This window comes from Lineus longissimus, chromosome 10, assembly GCF_910592395.1.
Source record: "Lineus longissimus chromosome 10, tnLinLong1.2, whole genome shotgun sequence".
NCBI classification, from domain to species: Eukaryota; Metazoa; Nemertea; class Pilidiophora; order Heteronemertea; family Lineidae; genus Lineus; species Lineus longissimus.
Window position 1 is genome coordinate 4,199,751 of NC_088317.1, and position 24,915 is coordinate 4,224,665.

Sequence of the window (24,915 nt, forward strand, 5' to 3'; positions counted from 1 at the left end):
ACGTGCTGGGACCCGATTGGCTAGAATATATTCTAATTTTGCTGCCCAATAAAACCGAAATCCTCTGTCTGTTGCAACATAAAAGTGGCTTAATTCTTCCCTAGAAGATATCGAATTTTCCCAAGAAGAGACTTTATATTCGCGTTGAAATTCTATTTAGTTTGATTAATTTTAAACCATGTCCGGCAATACACAGCAAAACAGAAGCAGTAACACTACTGGGAACAACATTCCTAGACGGGATCGAGAGCAGGTATTTTGATGTTATCGAAATCTACCATCATTTGAAAGCAGATTTTGACCATTTCCGTCCAGTGTCTCCGTCGTACAGTCCTCCATCAAAGGGAACGCGGCAGCAGACGATAGCTTCCTTGAAATCTCTTTGTAATGTTTACTTGCAGAACTTATTTGAAGTACTTCTGAATGTTTTTAAACCTGATTGTTTTCTTCATTTGTAATTTCAGACTTTCAGCAGCCCGCAGGCCCAAGCCAGGCATTACTACTGGGTTCGTCATAATCAAAACCCCAACACTTCTGGAAGTGGCCAGAGGTCTACTGGCGGCGGAGGAGGCCCGATAAGCTATCGTGGACAAGGATACAATGGCAACACTGGAGGAGGTCAGAGCAGTGCTAATGAATCTTCGTGTGAAATATCGTGAGAAATTGGAATCTCATCTCATCGTGGTTGGATAGTGTCTAGTATATACATGTAATATACATATTCATACATTTGCCTAAAAGCAGAATTTGAGAGACTTCCGGTCGCACTGTCCTATCAAAAGTGTTGACTTCCGAAATGCAGCATGTAACTTTAGATTAGTCAATTACAGTGTGTGACTTTTTGAGATACTTACCCGTTAAATAGTTTTAGGAGTGTGGCGGATAGTCAAAAATTAATGGTCAAGTGTACAGGATATATATCGACAGTGACATCAACTTTAGTTCTTTATGTAAACGGGTAACTTAACAACGATAACGATGAAGAGAACATTTGGGAATTACAATTTATTCACGCTGTGCTTTGGACAGGGGGACATTACTGAAACTTTCACGGGGATCCCAGGATTTATTCATGAAGAAGGACGGCTTAGTGTTACAGCTACCTGCTTGAGAGACGAATGTGTAGGGTCACTGGTCAGATTGTGGAGAACATTATTCAACAGTAGGTTAGATAAATAGTTAGTTGGTTATGATAAAAATACTTCCTGTTAATTCACTGCTTTACCAATTGCCTAAAAGTGACGCTTTTACTTCAGTCCTGAGCCCTTTCCCTTCCCCCAAGAAGTACCCTTTCGTCATATGTCAAACTTGATTACAAGATGACAACCGAATTCCTGAGCTCAGATAAGCCTGTTACATTTATTTTGACCAGGCGACATAATGTTTTTGTTACGAATCCTTGCAAACAATCTCTTTTACAATCTCTTCTACTGTGTATTCATTTTCTGCTGTGTATTCATTTCATGATGTGTATATTCTATTTTTCTTAAATGTTAGTTGTGTGTGTCATGTAAATGTATGTATGTCATTAGAATATCAGCAATTAAAATACACTTCTGGTGTTTATTCGACACATTTAATTTGTTCCTTCACTGTTTCAATATTCAAACTATGCCAACGAGGTGCTGTCGTTCATTGTTTACTGAGAACGACGACATTTCACCTCTGAGAATAATTGCAAACAACGATTTGACGTTGCGTAGGCCTACTTATAATGTAATGTCGCATTTAGAAAGATGTTCCTCCAACGTTTTAGATAACTTAGCCCTCCTCTACACGTGCCCCCCCCCCCCCCACACACACACATCCCATCGAATTACTCTGAAGCTGATGGACCGAAATACGAGAACCAAGAGATGGAAAACAGCAGGATTCTTATACCTGACATGCTGAAGAACATATAAGCTTATAGCATAAATCAATATCAGTCTAGGAAGGTGTACTCGTATGTTGAAAATAGGGAATCCGAAACCACCATGTGGACGCCCATCCCATTATTCGACTTGGTTATCAGAAGGTCGAATAATGAGATAGACGTTCACGTTGAAGTTTCGAGGTGTTGCGAAAACTCTCTTATCGATCGCGCACAAGAAGTCCATGCATAGTGTGCAGTGGAGCATCATGACGGGAGAAACGAGGAGTCACTTCTTGGCATTTACTAACAAAGCGGCATATGTAACAGTAAACAGTGTCTCCATTTTTCTGTGTTTCCATCAATGTTATATGGGCCACTGGAAGACAGATCAACAGATTTCTCTTTGCGCCCAGCAGTATCAATAAATGTTGTGCTGAAAACACTGATTTTATGGGGACTATTCTGGCAAATGATTTACACACAAAAATACGAGCTGTGTGGTTTTTTCATGTCGTAGGTCACATAAAGGTTGAATTATATTCTGAATTTCTTTTCAATAACATGTTGGGCAGTGTTTAATAAAAAGATAATTAGACGAGTAAATAAGCTAATGGAAGAATTCTAGCAATGAAAGGACATTTCTTGAAATTTGGTGAAAGATCATGGCAGGTGAGAAACACAAGCCTGAAGTTTGCGCAACTTCGCCTATCGATTTCTGTGGTTTTCTATCACTGGTATTCCCCGTACGGAAATATAGCATCACAATATCGACCGTCGTGAACGAAAACAGCCTTTTCCTTGCACACAGGTTCATATTTATAGGTCGATTGCTTGAACCAAGCGGCTGGTGCAGTGTGTACAACATTTTGCTCAGTTATCATGTCAAGTAAGGCCTGAACACAAACACAACAAGTAGTGCTAGACTATTTGTTCGCGCCAACCAAAGCCTAGGGCGTTTGGCTTTTGGCCATTTTTGGAGTTGTAAGTGGTGAATTGACGCCAGAACCGCTACAGAAACCGCAACCAGCTGGCCATTTAATTTCACTACCACATGATGATGACATAGTGTCTTTACTAGTACACTACGTGCTGGGACCCGATTGGCTAGAATATATTCTAATTTTGCTGCCCAATAAAACCGAAATCCTCTGTCTGTTGCAACATAAAAGTGGCTTAATTCTTCCCTAGAAGATATCGAATTTTCCCAAGAAGAGACTTTATATTCGCGTTGAAATTCTATTTAGTTTGATTAATTTTAAACCATGTCCGGCTATACACAACAAAACAGAAGCAGTAACACTACTGGGAACAACATTCCTAGACGGGATCGAGAGCAGGTATTTTGATGTTATCGAAATCTACCATCATTTGAAAGCAGATTTTGACCATTTCCGTCCAGTGTCTCCGTCGTACAGTCCTCCATCAAAGGGAACGCGGCAGCAGACGATAGCTTCCTTGAAATCTCTTTGTAATGTTTACTTGCAGAACTTATTTGAAGTACTTCTGAATGTTTTTAAACCTGATTGTTTTCTTCATTTGTAATTTCAGACTTTCAGCAGCCCGCAGGCCCAAGCCAGGCATTACTACTGGGTTCGTCATAATCAAAACCCCAACACTTCTGGAAGTGGCCAGAGGTCTACTGGCGGCGGAGGAGGCCCGATAAGCTATCGTGGACAAGGATACAATGGCAACACTGGAGGAGGTCAGAGCAGTGCTAATGACTCTTCGTGTGAAATATTGTGAGAAATTGGAATCTCATCTCATCGTGGTTGGATAGTGTCTAGTATATACATGTAATATACATATTCATACATTTGCCTAAAAGCAGAATTTGAGAGACTTCCGGTCGCACTGTCCTATCAAAAGTGTTGACTTCCGAAATGCAGCATGTAACTTTAGATTAGTCAATTACAGTGTGTGACTTTTTGAGATACTTACCCGTTAAATAGTTTTAGGAGTGTGGCGGATAGTCAAAAATTAATGGTCAAGTGTACAGGATATATATCGACAGTGACATCAACTTTAGTTCTTTATGTAAACGGGTAACCTAACAACGATAACGATGAAGAGAACATTTGGGAATTACAATTTATTCACGCTGTGCTTTGGACAGGGGGACATTACTGAAACTTTCACGGGGATCCCAGGATTTATTCATGAAGAAGGACGGCTTAGTGTTACAGCTACCTGCTTGAGAGACGAATGTGTAGGGTCACTGGTCAGATTGTGGAGAACATTATTCAACAGTAGGTTAGATAAATAGTTAGTTGGTTATGATAAAAATACTTCCTGTTAATTCACTGCTTTACCAATTGCCTAAAAGTGACGCTTTTACTTCAGTCCTGAGCCCTTTCCCTTCCCCCAAGAAGTACCCTTTCGTCATATGTCAAACTTGATTACAAGATGACAACCGAATTCCTGAGCTCAGATTAAGCATGTTACATTTATATAGACCAGGCGACATAATGTTTTTGTTACGAATCCTTGCAAACAATCTCTTTACAAGGTTTAGGTAGATATATCATTTAATGCCATAGCTTTTAATATGTAACATGTACATTTTTCACCTTAAATAAAACCTTGAAAAGGCAAAGTAGTCGTCGTCATTTTCACCTTTTCACCTTTCATTCACCTTTTGGGCAGGGACGGAACGACGTCATTATGCGAGTCCGCCATGACATTTCTGAGTCCAGCAAAATTCCATATTGGACGACCTTAAACATCCACTATTTGCTATATTATGCAACCAAATGTCTTGGCAAAGAAATCAATCCAAAGGAAAATAATGAAACAATTTGTTTTTAATGAAATATACAAAATGTAAACAGCATTGAAATTTATGATACAAAATTCCATATCGGACTACCTTAAACATCCACTAAGGGATAATGAAACAATTTAAATACATAAAAAATGTAAACAGTATTGACATAATACATTTTGCAGTTGTAAAGATCCAAGATCATTTGTAAACTTCATTTTGATTGGATTAAAACCTTTTAGGATCCGTTACGACATTTTTTTGGATCCGTTATTGCTTTTTTGGATCCGATACGATGTGATGACTTGAAATCACATGATGTGAATCGAGTTACGCTATTGGCCAAGAACATTTGGTAGCATAATATCAATTAATGAAGTTCTGGTCCCGCGCATGGAGGACGGGTTGACACTGGAGACTTGATAACCACCCCCCCCCACCCCACCCCCCACCCCCACCCCCCACCCCCACCCCCACCCCAGAAACTTTCAACACGTGCTACAGTTATGAAATTTCACTGAATTGTGTTTTTGGACACACTGTAAAGGCTGCGAAAGCAATGGCTTATATCGCCTACAATGCATTTGTTTCTCATTATAATATGAATTTACAGTACGTTCTCATACGTTGACAGCTGTCATAAGACAAATCTCAATCCCTAAGTTTGATATACATGTGCAGTAAATGCAGTAAGGTCAGAATGAAGTGTAGAGTTTTTATATGACGAGGTATATAGAACAATCCTACCTGTACGCAACATGCTAATTAGCCACGTGCTCACGAGTTCACTTAGGATTCTCCATTGCCTCAAGGTTCTAGGTTGATGTATCTGGAGGTGCTTTTATGGGACACCCTGCATGTATTGTTTGCGAAACCCCACACTCAGATGAAAAGGATGACACTCAACGTTTCAATGCAATCAGTTGAAGAAAGGTCTGTATCGGATAAAATGCACATTTTTTTCTCATTTTGAGAGGGAAATTTGACTTTACAGTACGTTTATATTTTTGGTCAGCTGTCACAAAATCAAAAAGAACTAAACAGATCAGGATTAGCACGCGCACGGATCGATAATCATGCAGTTTCGCCAAATAAAGAGAGACTGTGGGATGAGGCGTTAAGGCCGAAGTGCCTGGATCCCAAGATCTTACAAGAACTGTTTACAGACCGAGCAAAAAAACCGTAGTCCATGGATCCCAATATCTTACATGAACTGTTTACGATTGTGTGCGATTTCCTGATGACCTCTGAACCAGGTATCGGCCACGGTCAGGGCTATCGACGAGTTTGTGGGTTATGCAGAAATAAATTTGGAGCAGCAGACATGACTGGTGTGGTCGAAACCGCTTCATCTAGCTACGACTGACGAAGATCATTTCCTGATTGTCAAAAGGCCTAAAAATTTAAAATCTCTACCTGAATTTAAAATGTACCAATTGCGTAAATACGTACAAGATATAAAGTTCAGCAATACCGAAATTGTGTTGACAGATATACATATACTATACATACCAAGTTTCAGCAAATTCGTATACATGATATCTTCACTATGGCATTGTGTATAACTGCATTTCTATTTTCCTGTACCACCAGTTATTGCGAATGGCGTAGGCCTATAACAATAATAACGGACCCTGGTTGAAATTCGGCTTGAAATAATGTCAATACATGTACTTTCATTTTTGATCGATGGCTTTGAAGTGAGTACACACTAAACACAGGACAAATGCAGAAATGAGCGTGTCTGGTCTTGTTGAATTAACTTTGACTGTTTAACATGACCTCAACGAGAGGAGGGGGGGGGGGGTGATATCGCAAATAGGACTTTGATTGGTCAGATGGCCGTCCTCGAAACTAGGAGTGACAGTCCTCGCAGTAATTCATTGAAATGACAATGATGACATTTTTTTTTATCTCTACGTCTCGTAATCTGATTGGCTGAGACAAAAATCATTATTTCTAACAGCCATATAAAGATGAACCCAAACTGCAAAATTTAACCTTTTGGCAAAGGGAGAATAGCCGCGACCTTGTTGGATCACTGACTGTAGAGTCATTCGTGGAGTGATTCTTGATATTTCTCAGAGACTAAAACGAATAATTGCCGAAAATGTCAACAAACCAACCTGAGAACAAGAGTAGTAATGTCCCTGCAAACGAAGTGTTCAGACGACAAGCAGATCAGGTAGGAAGCTGAATACATTATTTCCCAACTGTCAATGCCAACGCTCAAGATAATTCTCCGCCGTTCTGGGCCAAATGAAAACCCCTTATTGCATCTAAATGGATATTCTAATTCAAAAGTGTTCTTAGAGCGAGGTCCTCGATTTCAGTCGAAAATACACGCGCAATCAAATGTTTTCACCTGCCGAAAAATTATGATGACCCCTTTGATAAAGAATGACAAAAAAGCATCAGCACCATTTGTATTTTTCAGACCGATGGTCAGAACCCGAACAAAACCAGCAGTAGCACTCACCAAGGGGGCGGTATGTCGAGCACGGGAGTCGGCCAACAGAACAGCTGTGGTAGCCAAGGGAACAGCAGTTACCCCAAACCGTAGCCTATTGGTAACACTGATGATAAATGGATGCTGCTGGATGTGATTTTCCTCGACAGAAGTTGAGACAAAAATGAAATTTTCTCTAATTTTCATACGTAAAAAGATGTGCTGAATACATCCAGATGGATTTAACATAACACGGACAGGATCGGATGATAGCCAATTTGATTTGAAATTCTCTTTCTAATTGTATTGAGTTTTATCACGGACCTAAATATACTGCGGATACATGTGAAGTAAGTGCGTGACTTATTATTAACTTTTAAGACGTCAAAGTAATCAACTTTTCTGAAAATTTATTCACAGAGGACGTTTTAGACTTGACGTAAATAACTTTTGTTTTTCTGTTTGTTTTATGAATGGGAGCGCTGTCATTTCAAACGGAAATCAATTGGAAGAGTCCACAGATTGGTCCTTTCTTCACTAATGCAGCGGCCAGAGAAAACCATACACCCCCTGGTCATTTCCAATTGCGCAAATACGTTCTGAATATGTATACAAAAAACTTATATTCCAAGTTTCAACAAAGTTCCATGCATGAGAACTGCACTACAAATACGGTGTAACGTTTTTGCTTATTCCCCCATATTTCAGTGTTTCCATACAATAGACAGCTACTATTCAATAGGAGAAAACTGAGAAAAACTTATCAATCTGTCTTTCAGCGTTTCCAAATATTATATAATCTGCGACGTTCAATACCTTAAATGAGGATCAAAATGCAACACCACAATTATTCCCTACTACAAGTGCTTGTTGTTAAATTAATGGGAAATTTCAGAAAGAGGATTGATTTTTTTTGCATTACTCACAAAGCAATAATACGTTATGCGATATATACCACGTGATGCGATCTATGCCATGTACTTGGCTGAGAGAATATTCATTATTTTGCAACCAAATATATAGTTGAGCGCTTGCCATTTTTCGCAAGACTTGTTCAAGAAGTTAAGAAGATAAAAATCATTTGTGGATATCAGAATATTTTGTTTAAAAATGCCGCCCAAAGAGGATAAAAAAATGCCGCCCAAAGAGGATGAAACAAACGGACCTACAAATGTACCCGGCGATGAGGTTCCTAAACGGGTAAGGAAAACCTTTAATAACTATTACAGCAACAATATTGATCAATAAGTTTAATTGATCAATTAGTTTAAAAGTCTAATCCTCGTTCTCTTATACTTCATTAAATGTAGGGTATAAAACCCCATGAAGGATTCCGTTATAACTTTCTGTTAGCAGTCCATTTCAAACAAACATAACAGTGCTTAGGCAGCCAGTCACACATGTGAATTCCTATCCCTGCCCCACATGAAATGGCTATACATGCTTTGTCAAATTTCCATCGCCAAATTTACCTTATTATTCATTTACATGTATTAAAAAATTCTTCTGAGAGTTTGAGTTTGTGATCTCCTTCTTGAAGATATGGCCATGCAAAAAAATAAAAGGCCTAGGGTCGCTAGATGATAAAATGTGTTTTCCTTATTTGTATTTTAGTCCAAACCTGAGACCCCAACCGAAAAGCGTTCTTCTCCGCCGACCCGGCAGAAGGGCGGGGGAAATAATATCAGTAGTCAAAATCGGGATGAGATATTTTTTTGGTCATGGCATCTCTGCATCGAGACCCAAATTGTTGTTGTACGTTATACATCACGATATAAAAAGAATTTCACATTAATCACAAAACAATACTACGTTATGTGGTATATACCACGTAATGCGATCTATATTACGTAATTGGCTGAGAGAATACTCATTTCGCAACCGAATATAGTTGAGGCCCTTACCATTTTTTGCCAGGCCTTTTAGCGAAGACAAAGAACATTAAAAAAAATTTTTTGTGGATATTAGAATATTTGTTTAAAAATGCTGCCTAAGGGACAAAACAAAAGTTCGAATGTACCTGCTAATGAAGTTGAAAAATGGGCTAGGAAGACTTTTAATAACTATTACAGACAGATTCCCATACCAATTTCAGCAACATTACTGAACAATAAGTTTAATTGTCATCACAGCAGAGCATTCATTATCTAACTTGACTTTAATTCCGCGGGGTATGTTTTTTCTCTAAATCATTATCAATACAAATTTTGGACTCCATCCGCCGAGTGATATTAGGTGAAAATACTTAGTAGGCCCTGTGCTCACCTGTAAACTATTGCAAGTCACCGAAATTATGAAACATGGACAAGAGTATGCAGTCGTCTTTTTGCATGCTATACTCGAAGCGATTTAAAAAAAATTATTTCCAAATATTCATACCAGTATGAAAACAATAACACCATTTTGTACATTTCAGTCCAACAGCAGTGGTAACGAGAAAGGTGTCTGGGAAAAAGTTAGGGATTTGTTTACAGGTAAATAACTGCAGAAACCGTGGCGACCGTGGAGCGGGCAGATAGGCATCATTATTTCTGACTTAAAGGACTTCATCGAGATTGATGTCACTCGTGGAGGACAAATAGAAATTCGCTGCTGGGAGAGGAAGTAATTCTAACGTTCTGGTGATGGTGGATGCTATCATGTTTTCCTGGGACAAATGACAACAAAAGTAGCAGGGGGGGGGTGATTTTTTTTGAAATGGTATAACATTTACACAAAATGAAACCGGCTACGGAAATGCTATTGAACGAATTCTGCTTCAACTTTTCAACATGAACCTATAATGAAACGGATGGGATTACATTGGATGACATTGTGGGTTAAAAGTCTTCATTCACCACTCTCTCAGCATCGTTTAAGTAAGAGCAACTGATCTGGTAGTTGTTTTTGCACAAACAGTAAAATTAGTAAAAACAGTAGTGAAACTAAACCCCAATTTCTTGTTGTAATTTTTAAAAAGCAGTAAAAAATAACCATCAAAATGGTTTAGAATCACAATTTCGATAGTTAAACAAAAAAAGTACATGTACAATCGGTGCAATAGGAATTACACAATAGTAAAATATGCGGTTATATTATCCATGCAAATTTGTTGAAACTTGGAATTTTCAGTTTTTGTATATCTGTCTACACAACAGGACGATTGAAAAAATATTTTGTACGAATTTTGAAGATTGGATATTTTTCAAATTCAATCAAAAATTTCAAATTTTAATGAACGGCTAAGACTTTTATCATTCGAAGGTTCTTTCCCTCAGAAATGTTATTCTCACCAACATTGCTGAAACTTAAAGTCATTCATTTTTCTCTGTAGTAGCTTAACATTCATTAAACAGGTCATTGCACAAAATGTCTTTTTTGTCTCTTTATTGGTTTTGTCACTTCATAATGTCGCTTGTTTTGACATAGCCGGCGTTCTGGTAAGTACAACATTTTCGACATTTTGTTCTGCAGGGGTTCTGCCTGCTACATGTATGTCTGAGAAATACATATTATAGATTTTATCTTATCTTGTGACCTCACCCTTCTAGGTATGAGAGAAGACCTAGGTGTGGTCTCCCAACTAGATATAGAAGTTTAAAGTGATACTAAACTCGATTCGAAACTCAAGTGTGTAATCTATTTTGGATCTGATAGTGGGTAAGATAGTTGAACTCGGATGCTTCCCTGCAGTGATTTATTATGCAAATTAGTCACTGAAAAAATCACATCCTGCATGCACAACTTCAACATGTCACCTATCATCTCTGAATAGAATAGAATAAGTTTTATTGCTCAACAAAATTTCATTGCGTAGAGCACAAAACTACCTATATAAAATAGAAATACGAATATACATGCGAAGGTTTTTTAACATCAACAAAGAATACGAATTTGCTTACAATATGATTAGAGTAGTTGGAGAGACTTTGACAAAAATTTAGTTAGTTTTATTAATGTATTCTTTGGCGAGTTCAAAAGTTTTACATATTTAAATAAATCGGGATATCTGTGAAAGTCGGCTGGAATGTAATTTACTCGAATGTTTGAAAAGAAGGGGCATACGAGGGCGAGGTGAAATTCATCTCCAACTACTCCGAGGTTACATTTATTACATGTACGTTCTAGTCGGGGGGGGGGAGGGGTATTATTATACCGGGCTAATTCTATAGGGAGTTTATGGTTGGTACATCTAAATTTACAGAGTAATATACGTTGGGCTTGAGATAGACAAAGCAAATAATTCTCAAACCCCATGCAAACTTGATTTCTCTGTAGATCAAACATTTTGGAGAGTTTATCAGAGTATTGCGCCATTCTTGGAGATACTGGTCCTGCAGTCGTCTTCTGACAATTTCACCGAGATAATTAACGTTGAGGAACATCTGTGTCAGCCAGATGTCCCCGAGCCCACAAAGTTCCAAAATATTTTTGACAAACGCGACCCATTTGATATTTTGACCGTTTTGGTGTCTATGGTATGCAATTTTATACATTTTTCCGGCTATAGTTTGTTCCTGTAGAAAATGTCAGTTCTCTTCACCAAGCGCTAGCGGTTACAATGCGTTGTCCGAAAATGATTTTTTGTCATTTAATGATTACCTAATAGAGCTCATAATCTCATGAACAAAGCGAAACATTTACACTTGGCAGAGTGACATTGCAATGAAACGAGGCTAGACAAATATAGATATATTTTTTCGGTTCAGATGATAAGGCACAAAACAAAAGTTCGAATGTATCTGCTAATGAAGTTGAAAAATGGGTAAGGACGACTTTGAATAACTATTACAGACAGATTCCCATACCAATTTCAGCAATTTCACAATTTCGATAGTTAAACAAAAAGGTACAGTCGGTGCAATAGGAATTACCACAATAGTAAAATATTTTTTTTGATAGTTATTTACACTAATTAATTTCAAGAATGTGCATTTGCTTGACATTTGGACTACAACCTGCTGTTCGAATCATTCAAATGAAACGCCCACCACCACAATGTAGAGTGTGCGCAACTGTTCATCATGGTGCAGGTGTTACCATGGCTTCGGTTAAAATGACCAATGGTGCCGCAACAACTCGAGATAGGTTGTCTTGGAGAGCTTGACAACGCCATTGATCACGACGATCTGACTGCTGAAACTTGGATTCATATTATCTCGTTGAGATAGAACACAGTCCCTCATCGGTCAATTTGAATAATTGAAAAATGCCTCGCAAAGGAGAGAATAAAAGCACGGAAGTTACTGGGAATGAGGTGGAACGTAGAACTGAGCAGTCGGTAGGTAGTTGTTGTAGCATGATATAGAAAGCAGCTTATACCACCGTGTTGACTGGGTGTACATTGACGTACATAAAACGACATGTTTCCAATCTGTTATCAGCTGACATGCTTTCTAACAACCGGGCCTCTTCAGGTTTTTTATAACCTTACACAAGGTTGGTTGGTAAATTCATGTTTTGAATGTCGCCTGCATCCACTTCAACAATGTGGTTGTGGGTGGACCAATTTATCATGCCCACATCCACAGGAAAGAATTCTGTCCAAAGGTGTATAGTCATAATAACCATTTGGTCAACCAATCCTTCTTTTCTGTTATAAAACAACAAGACGCGACTTGAGGCTATTGTGTGCCAATTACGATATTTTCAGCTTAATGGGCCTCCTCCTCCAAGGCCTCACCAGGAAGGTGCAATAAGACTCAGCGATACTCCAACGAGGCACAGTGGAGGGTGTGAGTGCTGCTGAACTGCAGCTAACAAAAATGTGAGTAACAGAATGAAAAGCTAAATACTACTTTTTCATTAGCACGTTTATTTAAGCCTTAATATCAACAGACGTATTGGAAATTTCGCAAAATCAGTTAGTAGTACGGTTTCTTGAAGAATATGTGTCATCCATGCACAGGCATATGATTTGTAAGACGAACAACGCATAATTCCTTTAAATGCAACGTCATATAATTTTAGAAAGGTCGAAGTGACGAATTGGTGTCTAAAAAAGCTACTCGAAAAGATTAAATGTACACCTTATCAGAACCATGTGTGAGCTGGACTACATTTATCCTATCTAGCGTCTCTGTCCTATCCAAGTAGATGCAACAGACAGTTACTGACTGGTTCGTTGCAAGTGCATGAGATGCACTACTTTTCTAACAAATAACCTGTTCCTTTATAGGCAATGACTTGATCACATATTCCTAACAAGTCCGATAGATATATATCACGAATGTCTGAGACATCTTCATCCGAACGATATCTTACTCCAACGGAACATAATATCATCTTAACATTACAACATGAACGTTGATTGTTTGTTTCCTCACTTGAGTCAATCATCACAAAGATAATTCAAAGGAGCACTGTCATACATGTGTTACGATTTTAAATAACCTTTAAAGGGGTACACCGTTCGTAAAACTGGTGGATCAGGGAAATAGAAATGCAGTTATGCACAATGCCGTAGTGCGGTTATATTATCCATGCAAATTTGCTGAAACTTGGAATTTTTAGTTTTTATATATCTGTCTACACAACAGGACGATTGAAAATATATTTTGTACGAATTTTGAAGATTGGATATTTTTCAAATTCAATCAAAAATTTCAAATTTTAACGAACGGCTGAGACTTTTATCATTCGAAAGTTCTTTCCCTCAGAAATGTTATTCTCACCAACATTGCTGAAACTTAAAGTCATTCATTCAACTCTGTAGTAGCCTACTGTAATTAACATTCATTAAACAGGTCATTGCACAAAATGTCTTTTTTGTCTTTTTATTGGTTTTGTCACTTCATAATGTCGCTTGTTTTGACATAGCCGTTCTGGTAAGTACAACATTTTCGACATTTTCTTCTGCAGGGGTTTTGCCTGCTACATGTATGTCCGAGAAATACATAATTTAGATTTTATCACAGACTAAAATCTCTATACAGTCTGTGATTTTATGAAGGACAATAAATTAGACATTCCATATCATGTTTTTCCTTTTCCTTTTCTCTTCGTCTAGCCATTTTTGATGAACACTTATTTCCACAAAATAAATTCAAACCAGAGGGGGTTAACCTAATCTGAGTGCTATCGGGATATCTTTACAAGGTGTTTACTAAACTTGTCGGCTGTCACTTTTAACTTTAGAAGACGTTTACTTATTTTTTGGACGTCATAATGGTTTCATATCTTACAGTACGTTTTTATAACTTGTTGGCTGTTTTTAAGTGCGTGGTTATGGGTAAACTTGATTTCTAGGTTATTTTTACGAAATAACACCAGATCGCGCAGTTGTTCTCAGTGTATCTCAGTTGGCAGGTCTCGGGCTACGTGTTTTTCTATCGGCTCCTGGCAAATGACGCCGACGGTATAAGCACCCACTATTTTTCTTGCAGTTTTTTCTCTCTGGCCCAAGGGAGAGGCGGGCTTGGGATTTATCATAATGAGAGGTCGTTCTCCAATTTATATTCGATCCTTTACCTAAAACAGCTCTTCCGATGGGCTCAAATGGACTAGCCATGTTTGAGTCCAACTTACGGTGCTAAATGTCGGGTGGAGAGGGATTGATTTGAAACTGGCAAAAAAATTCTAGGAAATACAAAAGTCCAATGTTTGCCATCAAATGTGTAGGCTATCGGAAGAACATTGGCTATTTGATTACCAGTAGAAAGAAAGATACATGTATAAGCGCCATCGAAATTTTTTTTGCTTGTTGTTGAAGTCATAATTACCACTTACAACTGTAAATGTATATACTTGGTTTATTTTTTCACAAAAGCGACATCATAGATACATATAATGGCACTGAATGTGGTAAATATGCCTAAAGTGATTTGGCAGTGTCAGTCGCATGACAGCCGGATTCCCCGACCATTTTAAACATTTTAATTTTTTTCATGATATATCCATTCACCACGGGATATTATTCAACCTATTCATTTCTCACTGACTGTACAAAGACGCCGATTGACGTCAGTATTCCTTTCAAATGAGTTGATTGATGTGCTTTATTGACCGACAATGCAAATACGTTAGCTAAGTCAATTGTTAGTGGATTGAAAAATATCCTAAATCGATATGACAGTGTATAGGGTCTGAGTCAGTTAGGAAAAGTGAAACTGATTGCCAGAATGAAAAATGAAAGTAAAAATGATGAGGCTTGTACGATACGAAATCAGAGGAAATCCTGCGATATCACCTTATAGGGTGTAAAAGTTTGAGATACCCCAGGATAAAATATAAGGCCAAACCGTATAATACACAGATTTTCTACAACAGCGAAGTTTTGAGAGAATTCGCACAGAAGGCGTACAATAGACTGTTACACCCATAATGTAGGCTAGACTTCTGCCGCCCAGAAACTAATCATATTATTCTGGTTCATTCATTTATTTGATAAATTATTGTACAGTTGATGTTAAAGAAACAACCTTTTTAGTGAAGACGGTACATCTTGTAATTAATTAACGCACCCGAAATTATACGTTAGTCAAATAAATTCAAAAGATGTGCGAAATAATTTGACTCTGCGAACCCACTGGTAATGAATGCGTGACACGGCCGAACGCCGGCTCTAACATACGAGCTCATGTATGCAATTCGTACAGATATGTTTCACGATCGCGTACGCATTGACACAACGTATGTAATTTTTATTCCGGAAACACTTGATTAGACTTTATAAGATTGTGACTGATATTTGATTACGCCATTGTTAGAAAGGAAAACCATTATTTTTTCGAAATTTTGAAAACATGCTGTAAGTTTGGAGGGTGGGGTGGGGGGAGGGGGGGGTTCTGGGCCTATGAAATGAAAGGCCTGCTAATAAATCAGAAAAAAAACAATGTCTGATGATATGTAACGTTTGCAATGGATTTTTTAAAATTTTTTTCTTTGTTCTGATTATCCATATACATGTATGCCTAAAGGAAAGTTCCGTTTTTACGTGATCACCAATTTTTTCTTGACGGAAAGAAAAATATAAAAGTATGTTAGAGGATTGGCTTTCATACTGTATATCTTTTGGGACCTTGCCACAGCAGATTCCGATCTAAAAATCCCATTGGGAATCCCCTATATTGCAAATCTGCCCAAACAAATAACAGGTATGACGCACTTTGATGGACTTTGAAAGTTTTTGTGAACCAACTCAATTGCCTGACAATCAATCAATATCGTATTGTTGTCCTATCCCATTAAAAAAACATACTATCAAAATAAAATAGCATCAATATTGTCATTCGCAGCCTAATGTAATGCCAGTAATATTTAGCTGGGACATATTCAGAAATTCGTGTTAATCACTATGACCTTCTTACACCTGAACTTGTTTTTGGATAAGAGGTCTTCTGAACATTTTATATGATTAAATGAAGAGTACAAATCAATCTTCTAAAACTGTTTCTTCACCAGCCGCTTAATTCATTTCACCAACAGTAAAAAAACTGTCTCAGCTGTAACCTGGAAAGAGTATCATATTCAGCATGCATGTAATCGTATTTTACATAATTGGGAGTCGAATTATTTCCATGCCCATGGCAACCATTTAGACAGCTGGTTGTGGCGAAGCGTGTAAATTACAAATTTCTGTCAGTGGAATATTTGTCATTATTTGTATCTAAAATATAGTTTCGCTTTTATTGAAACACACTGTGTTCGCATAATTTTATAATGATATACAATCTGAGCAAATGTTGCGGCTGGTAAACACTAGACAGAAATACCAACTGGGTTTCACGCCCGGGATTACCATCTAAAATCCCCTGATATATATATATATACGGGACAATTGCCAAGGTGTGTGACCTCACCAATTCTAGACGCAAGGGCCCAAAGCACCGCATAGCGGCAAAAAAACGAAGCTGGCGAAACATTTATAACGGGTCACCGTCACTTATTATTGGACTTATAGCGCATTTACGGGGTTGCAACTATTTTGCTTTATAGTGTCACCAGGAAAGAAAAGCATGCGACCTAACGCCGATCCATTTGTATAAAGTGATAATTGGAAGGTATATAGTAGGAAATATCAATAAAATAATCATTCCATGTCGTCTTTTGAGGGCATTTTTGATTGTAAAAAATATATGTGTACGTCACCGGAGTCTCTGCAATGATAATTTCATCACAGCAGTCTCGCGCAAGTAGAAGTTCTTTACCTATTAGTTCTTCACTTATTAGTCTGGCGCAAAGCCAGACGTTTTCCACTACGATTTCACTACGATGTTTGACCAGAAGGAGCAGTGCGCGAGATATGCCAATGAGCAGACTTCCCTCGCTTGAGTTTCGGAAGAATGTTCCATATCGCGCTAAGCTGACCACTGCTGACCATGACAGGCGTGCATTGGACTGGTACAGGTTGGAACTGAACATTGAATATGCTGGTGGTGACGCTTTCTGATGAGAAGTTGGTCGTGACTGATGCAGTATCCTTGGACTTGTCCACAGCATCGTTCAATCATTGCCCTCTGAGCTGGCTTGATTCTGTACTTACCCAATTACTGAGACCAAATGCCTGTTGACTGTGCTTTAAGAGAGACTGGCGCCATGCCTAGTCTCTCTTAAAGCACAGTCAACAGACACCAACCAACTCAGACTCAGAAACCACAAACGCCCAACCCTTCCTGCTACCTTAATACTTCTGGGTATGAGAGAAGACCTAGGTGTGGTCTCCCAACTAGATATAGAAGTTTAAGTGATACTAAACTCGATTCGAAACTCAAGTGTGTAATCTATTTTGGATCTGATAGTGGGTAAGATAGTTGAACTCGGATGCTTCCCTGCAGTGATTTATTATGCAAATTAGTCACTGAAAAAATCACATCCTGCATGCACAACTTCAACATGTCACCTATCATCTCTGAAAATGGCAGTTCTCTTCACCAAGCGCAGGCGGTTACAATGAGTTGTCCGAAAACGATCTTTTGTCATTTAATGATAACCTAATAGAGTACATAATCTCATGAACAAAGCGAAACATTTACACTTGGCAGAAGGGTCACGAAGGTAGAAGTGTGGGTCCTTGCGGAAGGCACTTAGCACCTGTTTTCTTCGTCCATAGTGTCCATGCTGTCTGCCATCATCATGGGCCTTGTCATTGTCTGTGGTATAGTCTCTGTAGCCGGGCCTATGCCTTGGCCTTCTTTCTGCATACTAGCCTACGTGTAGGCATGTAATTGACATGATAGAATATAAGTTTGTGAAGCAGACTAGGACTGACCAGTATCAGCATTAGCCCACTGGTTGTAGTGAGGCTGTATAATCTTTATTTGATATTTAGTTTTTTAAACTTTGAATTGATTCAACATAATACTGACCATCAGATTGACTTTTGATATTTTTGTTTGTCCCTGAAACACTGTATTTGCATTTTCTAGTAACAAAACACGCCAGTCACAGTGACAGCGTGCCAGTGCCGGTAATGAACCAATCCCCTATCATCCCCGTTCCAGTGCTCTCCATCGAATTGTTACTGAGGAGTTGGCCAGAAACGTTTTGGGGGGCAAAATGTGCCCAAAAGTAACCATAAAACAATCGATTTCTTGCAAATCACTTATTGAATGATAAACAGGACAATGCCATTTTCGTTTATATCCCCAACTGTTATTTGTGTCAAATTTCATTGAAAAATTCCTTAACATTTGGGCTCCAGGGGTGAGAAGAAGAAGGAGAACATTGGAAAGGTCAAAGCTTAGACCAAGGTATTCAATAATGTACTATTTATCATTAAGAGCTTAGTTGTCAAGGCCAGAGTCATGTTTAATATCCTGATTCGGTGAGTCTTTTAACAAATAGCCAGTGAGATATTGCCTTTTTGGACGTTTTCTTTTCGGTTACCTCTAACCCAAATGACCTTGACCTTTGCCAAACTGGCCAGCTTGGCAACCAAGCCAGGGTCACTCTCCAATATCGTACAGGGCAAGTTTTGTGAGTCTGCAGCTAATAGAATAGGTGATGTGGAGGTTTCCATGAATTTGCACTCTGTGACCTTTGACCCAAATGACCTTGACCATTGCCAAATTGAATACCACGGTCACCAAGCCAGGCAGGGTCACCTCCTGATATATGCGAAGAACATTTGGTTAGGCTGCAATCAATAACTCGGGAGATTTTGAAATAATTCTGAATTTGCACTCGGCGACCTTTGACCTCAATGACCTTGAACTTTGCCGGCATCCTAGCAGTAATTCTTGGGACAAGCTACATTCAAAATCAATACATGTTTGCTTAAGATCGGGTTTATTTAGTGATTTTGTGAAGTGTTCCTGTATTTTCAATGCGTGACCTTCGTCCCCAATGACCTTGACCTTTCCAAATTTAGTCCCTTATTGGACCTGAGGTCAACCTACATAAGTGAACCAACTTTGGTGAATATCCGTCCATAGACCTGGGCGGAGTAGTCAAACAGACCACAAACCAAACGGTCTTCGAATTCGGCCGAGGTCGCCAGCCGGATCGTGTTAGTGTGATGTTCTGTTCTGTGGACAGAGGTCGCACCACTACAAAAATAAGCATTGGCCAAACATGTACCTATTAACAGAACTTGAGCGGCAATCTGTATTTACTTTGAATAAAAAGAGGCAATGATGATGCGGCCTCGGATAAAAAGTTATTGCAAAATCATTTAATCTCAGTTGGCCATTCAGGATTCCAATATGGCCGGCGTCTGACGTTGGGCTCACAGGCAGTGGTGTCAATTCACTGGTCTGGAATTGGCCTTCTCATCTTAATGATTTCTGAGAGTCTACGGAATTCGATATGTCGGCCATCATTTCACTTTGACTACGGCGCGGCCGTTCATTTTGTTACCTTCCCCTGCAAGCGTATACGCGCCATGAATGACGTTGCTTGCATGAACATGTATATCCTCATGAACCCAAGGTTCCCATAGGTCACGTGATTGGCCTATAGTCCGGCAATAGAAAATCGGTGATCGCACTTAACACACAGAATTTGGTACCATAATCGCCCACTTGGTTTCGTCCCCATGCGACACAGAGACGCAAACGTGCAAATTCGGCACCAATGCTGCGGGTCATGTGGGCTGAAACACCTGACCCAGAGGGGCGCCCCTCGGTGTCTCTGAGATTAGTTTGATGTTGTATTGAGATACGAACCATCCATCCGAAACGGTCAAAAATATCTTTCAAAAGGACATGTCTGTAAAATTTTCATTGGAAACCTGTCTGATAGGCCTTAAACCCACGCAAATTCTTCCCACAACGAACGGCACAACACGCCCCATAAATGATTTTTTTCTTATTCGGGTCATTCGTGCACTTTTTGTTATGTATGAAAGGAAGCTAGAAAAAATCTGTAACGTTCACAAGACAAGATTGAACAGGAAGATTTAAAGGAGAATTGTCCCCTAGTAATGCCTGGCTCGCACTCACGCTGAGTGCACTGAAGTTCCGGAGCAATGTGCGTTGCTGTTCACTAAAACCCGCACACCAACAATTGGTAGAATGCCTGTGTACTTTTTCCGATGTATTCAAGAACGCCACTCGCTACAGAAGTCCGTATTTCATAATTGTACCGAGTAGCATTCTCTCGAGGCTCTTTTCCTTTAAATGAAAACATGCAGCAGTAAACATTCCTAAGATGACACGTTGTCCATGGGCGATAAATAACTTATAGGCCTGTTTTTTCAGGCTTTAGCTATAACCCGACACATCCTTGTTATATATGTACTATAATGAATATAAGTATATGCCCGACATGTTTGAACAAACACCAGTTTCAAGATTTATACCCGAATAAAGCAAGCTTGAATCTGGGGCGTTTCCCTTTTGCGTTTCAGTTATTGAAACTAACCCGCTAGTGCTGTTGGCGTCTTCAAGTTCTAGTTTTGCTTCCCTGCAACCGCGTTAGTGGGTAATGGAAAGTATCGGATACTCGTTAGGGGCGAGTGTAGTTTGTCCAAAGCGGGTTGACCACTGAGGGCCGGAAACACAAGAGAATCTTGCTTGAGCGCAAAGTCAACCCGATACTGAGCATTTCCCTGTGAACTATTAACTTTGTAAATTTAACAAAATAGCTGTTGTTCTTAGATCTTTAGAACGATTTCTCAAGAATGGCCCGGTTGAATTAAACAGTCGTCCTGTTTACTGTTTAACCGGAAATGTCATGACTGGGCATGCCGCAATGTAGGTTGAGCAGCCCCTTTAGATGATGGTTCGGAACTCAGACGCCGCTTAAATTAGTTCAATGCGGCCTCAATAGCGGTAATCAGGCTGACATGAGTTCCAGACAGCCAATCCCAACTTTGTTGTAATCAGACAATATGGGACAGTCACGCGGTGAAGCATAGTCCGTACATAATGGTTAATATGGCACAAGCAACCATTTGTGAAAGCTTACCTACGCATCGGAAGGCAGTGGTAGGCCTAATATTTGAAAATAGTGGCAGAAAAGCCATGTTTAAGCGTCAGAACTGCCGAGTACGCATTGTTTTAAGACTTGGATCCTTTGACACAGAGTTCTTCATCCACTGTTCGCGGTCTTGATCCTGTATGCTGGCAATGTTGGTAACGGTTGCGTCGCCATTGGTATTTTATCGTGAAAGCAGATCTAGGGCCTCATCACTTGAGTACGTTCAATCTGATAGCGCTCCTGAGAGTAAAAGATAAGGCCTATGTGCTATTTCGCATGTCCGCCATCTTGAACTACCGAAAGATACGATCACTGTATCCGGCGCAATTGTACCGAATGTCAGGCCTAACCCTTTATGGATCGAGGGCATGTATGTGTCGGCACCCAACGTGAAAGTTACCGTTGGAGTTTGAATGAACAAGATCAAAGACAATTCCGGGTTTCGCCACAGTTCTGCGTAAAAGCTTGTAGCTTTCTTGCTTATTTCTTCACTTGAACGTCATAACAACCCTGCAATACACTGCTTCACATTAAGTTTTCGCCACAGCAACATGTTGGTTTTTCTCAATCGCGATGCGGCCTACATTGCCGATAATGAGTTTTTTAAGTTATTGACAGCGACAGGCAACACTTCAGGCGGTGCAACCGACGAAATTTTGTAAAACGACGCTGACTCTCATCTATAGCTGAATGAGAGACGGATGCTGCAATGAGGAGGAATGTTGCCATAAACGATTTTGTCTGCTTCCTTTCCGTTTAAGTTAATTAAGCCTGGTCTACAACATTAACAAAAGTTTGCGAACATCACCAAACTTTGTGTTTGGTCCTGTTATTTGCCACAAAAAGTTTGGTACTGTGGACGTGTTTCCAAACACCAGAAAACAGCAGCAAACTTGTTTTAAAATGTTTGGACGTGTTCATCCTTTGGCAAAACCAGCCAATCATTTAAGAGGTGATCATGTGATTCTCTAGCAGGACAAAATGGCCGACCATTTGCGTGGCAATGTTAGCATCGTTCCTTGAGTACGGGGTCAAATCCCGTTTCTATCAGTTCTGGTCGTCATCTAAAGCTACACAGAGGATATTTCGAGCTGAAGTGTGTTCATACAGAATGAAATACGCGTATATGCTGGCGGGTGCCTCAGCCAGATTGCAGTCTTGAGACGTGTCCCAATACAGCGCTCGCTGGCTGCATTCTTGACTTCAAGGGGTTGCTATAGCAACCATGGCAACCATGGCAACCAATGCAACCATACTCCACCGATCGTTGGGGCGAACGCTATAATGTTATCAAATATAAAAAACCCTGTACTGAATTGATCCAAACGTTGCAATGCTGTTCATGAGAACAAGCGAAAGCTTTCAACTAAAACCGATACATTGCTACAAGCATGGCAACAGTCGGGTCTAATAAGAGTAACAGCTGCTTCTCTGCTTGTGATCGATTGAAGTGTGCCAAACTGGCGCTTAATGGGTATTGAATACAACACAGTCACAGATGACATCCATCAGCTGGATTAGAAAATACGCATTCCTAATGCATAAATTTCACAATTCGATAAACTTACAATGCTGCATAGCAAACACGAAATTTTCATCGAATACATATATCTATAACCTCCCGTTAGGTCAGTTTTTTATCAGAACAGCCCAGATCGCCCATTAAGATATCGCCTACTGTAATCAGCCCGAAATCCGAACAATAAGGGTAGGTTTCCATTGGCAGTTCGGCGGAAATCAACGAAGGGAAAACGCAAAACGCACCATAATCCGCCGGGACAAGTGTGCGGAGGGCTTTCACCTGAACTCGCATGGTGTCGGCGTTTTGTATTGAATTATTGCAGTGGTGCAAAAATCGATAGTGTCTTTGTTTGATCATTAAGTATTTGGTATGCCAACCGCCATCAGACAAATATCAAAATAAGCAATCGGGAATCCCGATTACAAACTCCCAACGAAAATTTTTTGGTTCCATAACTATCAGCAGATTAAGCTGTAGATTTTTACGTCACACCTGACATGCGCAGATGTGAAATTAAGGAGCTAAAACAAGCAAAACGTTGAAGTAAAAGGCACGTACCTTATTTTGTTGACTTGCTTTGCCACTATCACATTAATGATTGCTGCCAAATAAGGCGAGCTCGGGCAGCCAGCCAATCAAGACGGGTTGCGACACGAGTGATATGGACGTAAAAACGGGGTGAATAGTAAAGTGCGATGGTTCCGTCTGTAAATCGTTAGCGTGAATCAACATGTACATGTGTTGTTGCGTATGGGCCATATGTGTAAATAGTTGATCTAGTTAAAGGCCTAAGCCGACCGTTAAAAATTTAAATTGGAGCATTTCCAATAGCGACCATACGTACTGAATCTAGTTATAGACAGCCTTATTATATCATTTACTTCAATGAGGTCGAGCCAAGTCATACTTGGATTTCAATGCGTCTGGTAGGCCTATGTTAAAATTGAATTTATACATCAATAACCACAGTAAACCCCATTGGTTTTCAGCAGATTAGATTTTATTTTTGCGAGTTTTGGTTACTTTGCTGACTGAACAACACTCATTGAAGGTAGCGGGTCTCTCGAGATAATGCCATGCCAACAATAAAGGTGCCCACAGACTCCCTACATAAAGCCGGTTCGGTGATGTACATGTAGGCTCTCTGATAAACTCCATGGGTACTAACGTTCTGGGACTGGTTGTTCAAAACAGGGTTTTTTCACTCTCGCTGGCGTTACCTTTCTTAGGCATTATCCTCTTCAGTTAAGTCCGTTAGACGAAAGCCAAGTTAAGATAACGCCATCGTTAGTGGCAAAATTTGTTTGAAACAACTGGTGCAAATTGGTGCAAATTTCTGATGCATCTCTATCGCGCCGCCTGCAGGCGAATTCCGTAACTTCGTTGGTGCCGCCCCAGCACGGCACACTCATGTAATGGACCTTTAAAGAAGCACGGCCTTCACCGTAATACTATTATATATACTGAAACGATGACAGGATAACATGTGTACTCAAAAACGTTACCAGCAGTCTGAATTCAGTCACAGTACACGATGATCCTCCTATGGCAAGTCGACGCATCCTCCGGCGCATCATGAGGAAATCGGGGTTGATGCTCGCTTCAACAGGGCCGGAGAAGCGAGCATTTACCCCTGATTTTCTCAGCATGAAGTCGATGCAGCAGCATCCTGAGACGGACTTGCCTGTACTTAGAGAACCAGAGAGGACTCATCAACCGTTTAATGATATTGCTGTACCGATGGAACCATGGTGCATCTATTGCTCTTGAATTTGCAGCTATATACGCCCCCCCCCCCCCCGCGGACGTCCCAGAAGCGATTTGGGAAAGGTTTGAAAATCACTAGCTCAAATCCGGCAGAAGTCTTCTTTCACCCCTATTATCTTGTCAGTCATTATTCATTTGATAACGGTCACATGAGATGATTTGCTCTAATACCTTGGCTTGGTTAGTCAGGAGGTGTCATTACTGAAATCTCGCACCAGATT

The 24,915-nt window shown here is 39.7% G+C and overlaps 3 long non-coding RNA genes across 4 annotated transcripts in view; 2 read left to right on the forward strand and 1 right to left on the reverse strand.

Moving 5' to 3' along the window:
• The window catches only part of LOC135494875 (uncharacterized), a 34,482-nt gene extending 10,810 nt beyond the window's left edge, over nucleotides 1-23,672 (reverse strand). Inside the window, exon 1 of the long non-coding RNA XR_010448477.1 lies at nucleotides 23,486-23,672. This is a non-coding gene — a long non-coding RNA (uncharacterized LOC135494875). The remainder of the gene's footprint in view (nucleotides 1-23,485) is intronic.
• On the forward strand, nucleotides 20-1,575 carry LOC135494876 (uncharacterized). Its single transcript, XR_010448478.1, has 2 exons — nucleotides 20-253; nucleotides 465-1,575. It is a non-coding gene; the product is annotated as an uncharacterized LOC135494876 (long non-coding RNA).
• LOC135494444 (uncharacterized) lies at nucleotides 6,612-13,804 on the forward strand. 2 transcript variants are annotated; one of them, XR_010448386.1, is made up of 5 exons: nucleotides 6,612-6,801; nucleotides 7,054-8,265; nucleotides 9,482-12,325; nucleotides 12,698-12,811; nucleotides 13,223-13,804. It is a non-coding gene; the product is annotated as an uncharacterized LOC135494444 (long non-coding RNA). The 2 variants fall into 2 exon arrangements; XR_010448385.1 differs by having other exon boundaries at nucleotides 7,054-12,325.
• Nucleotides 23,673-24,915: the final 1,243 nt, after the last annotated feature.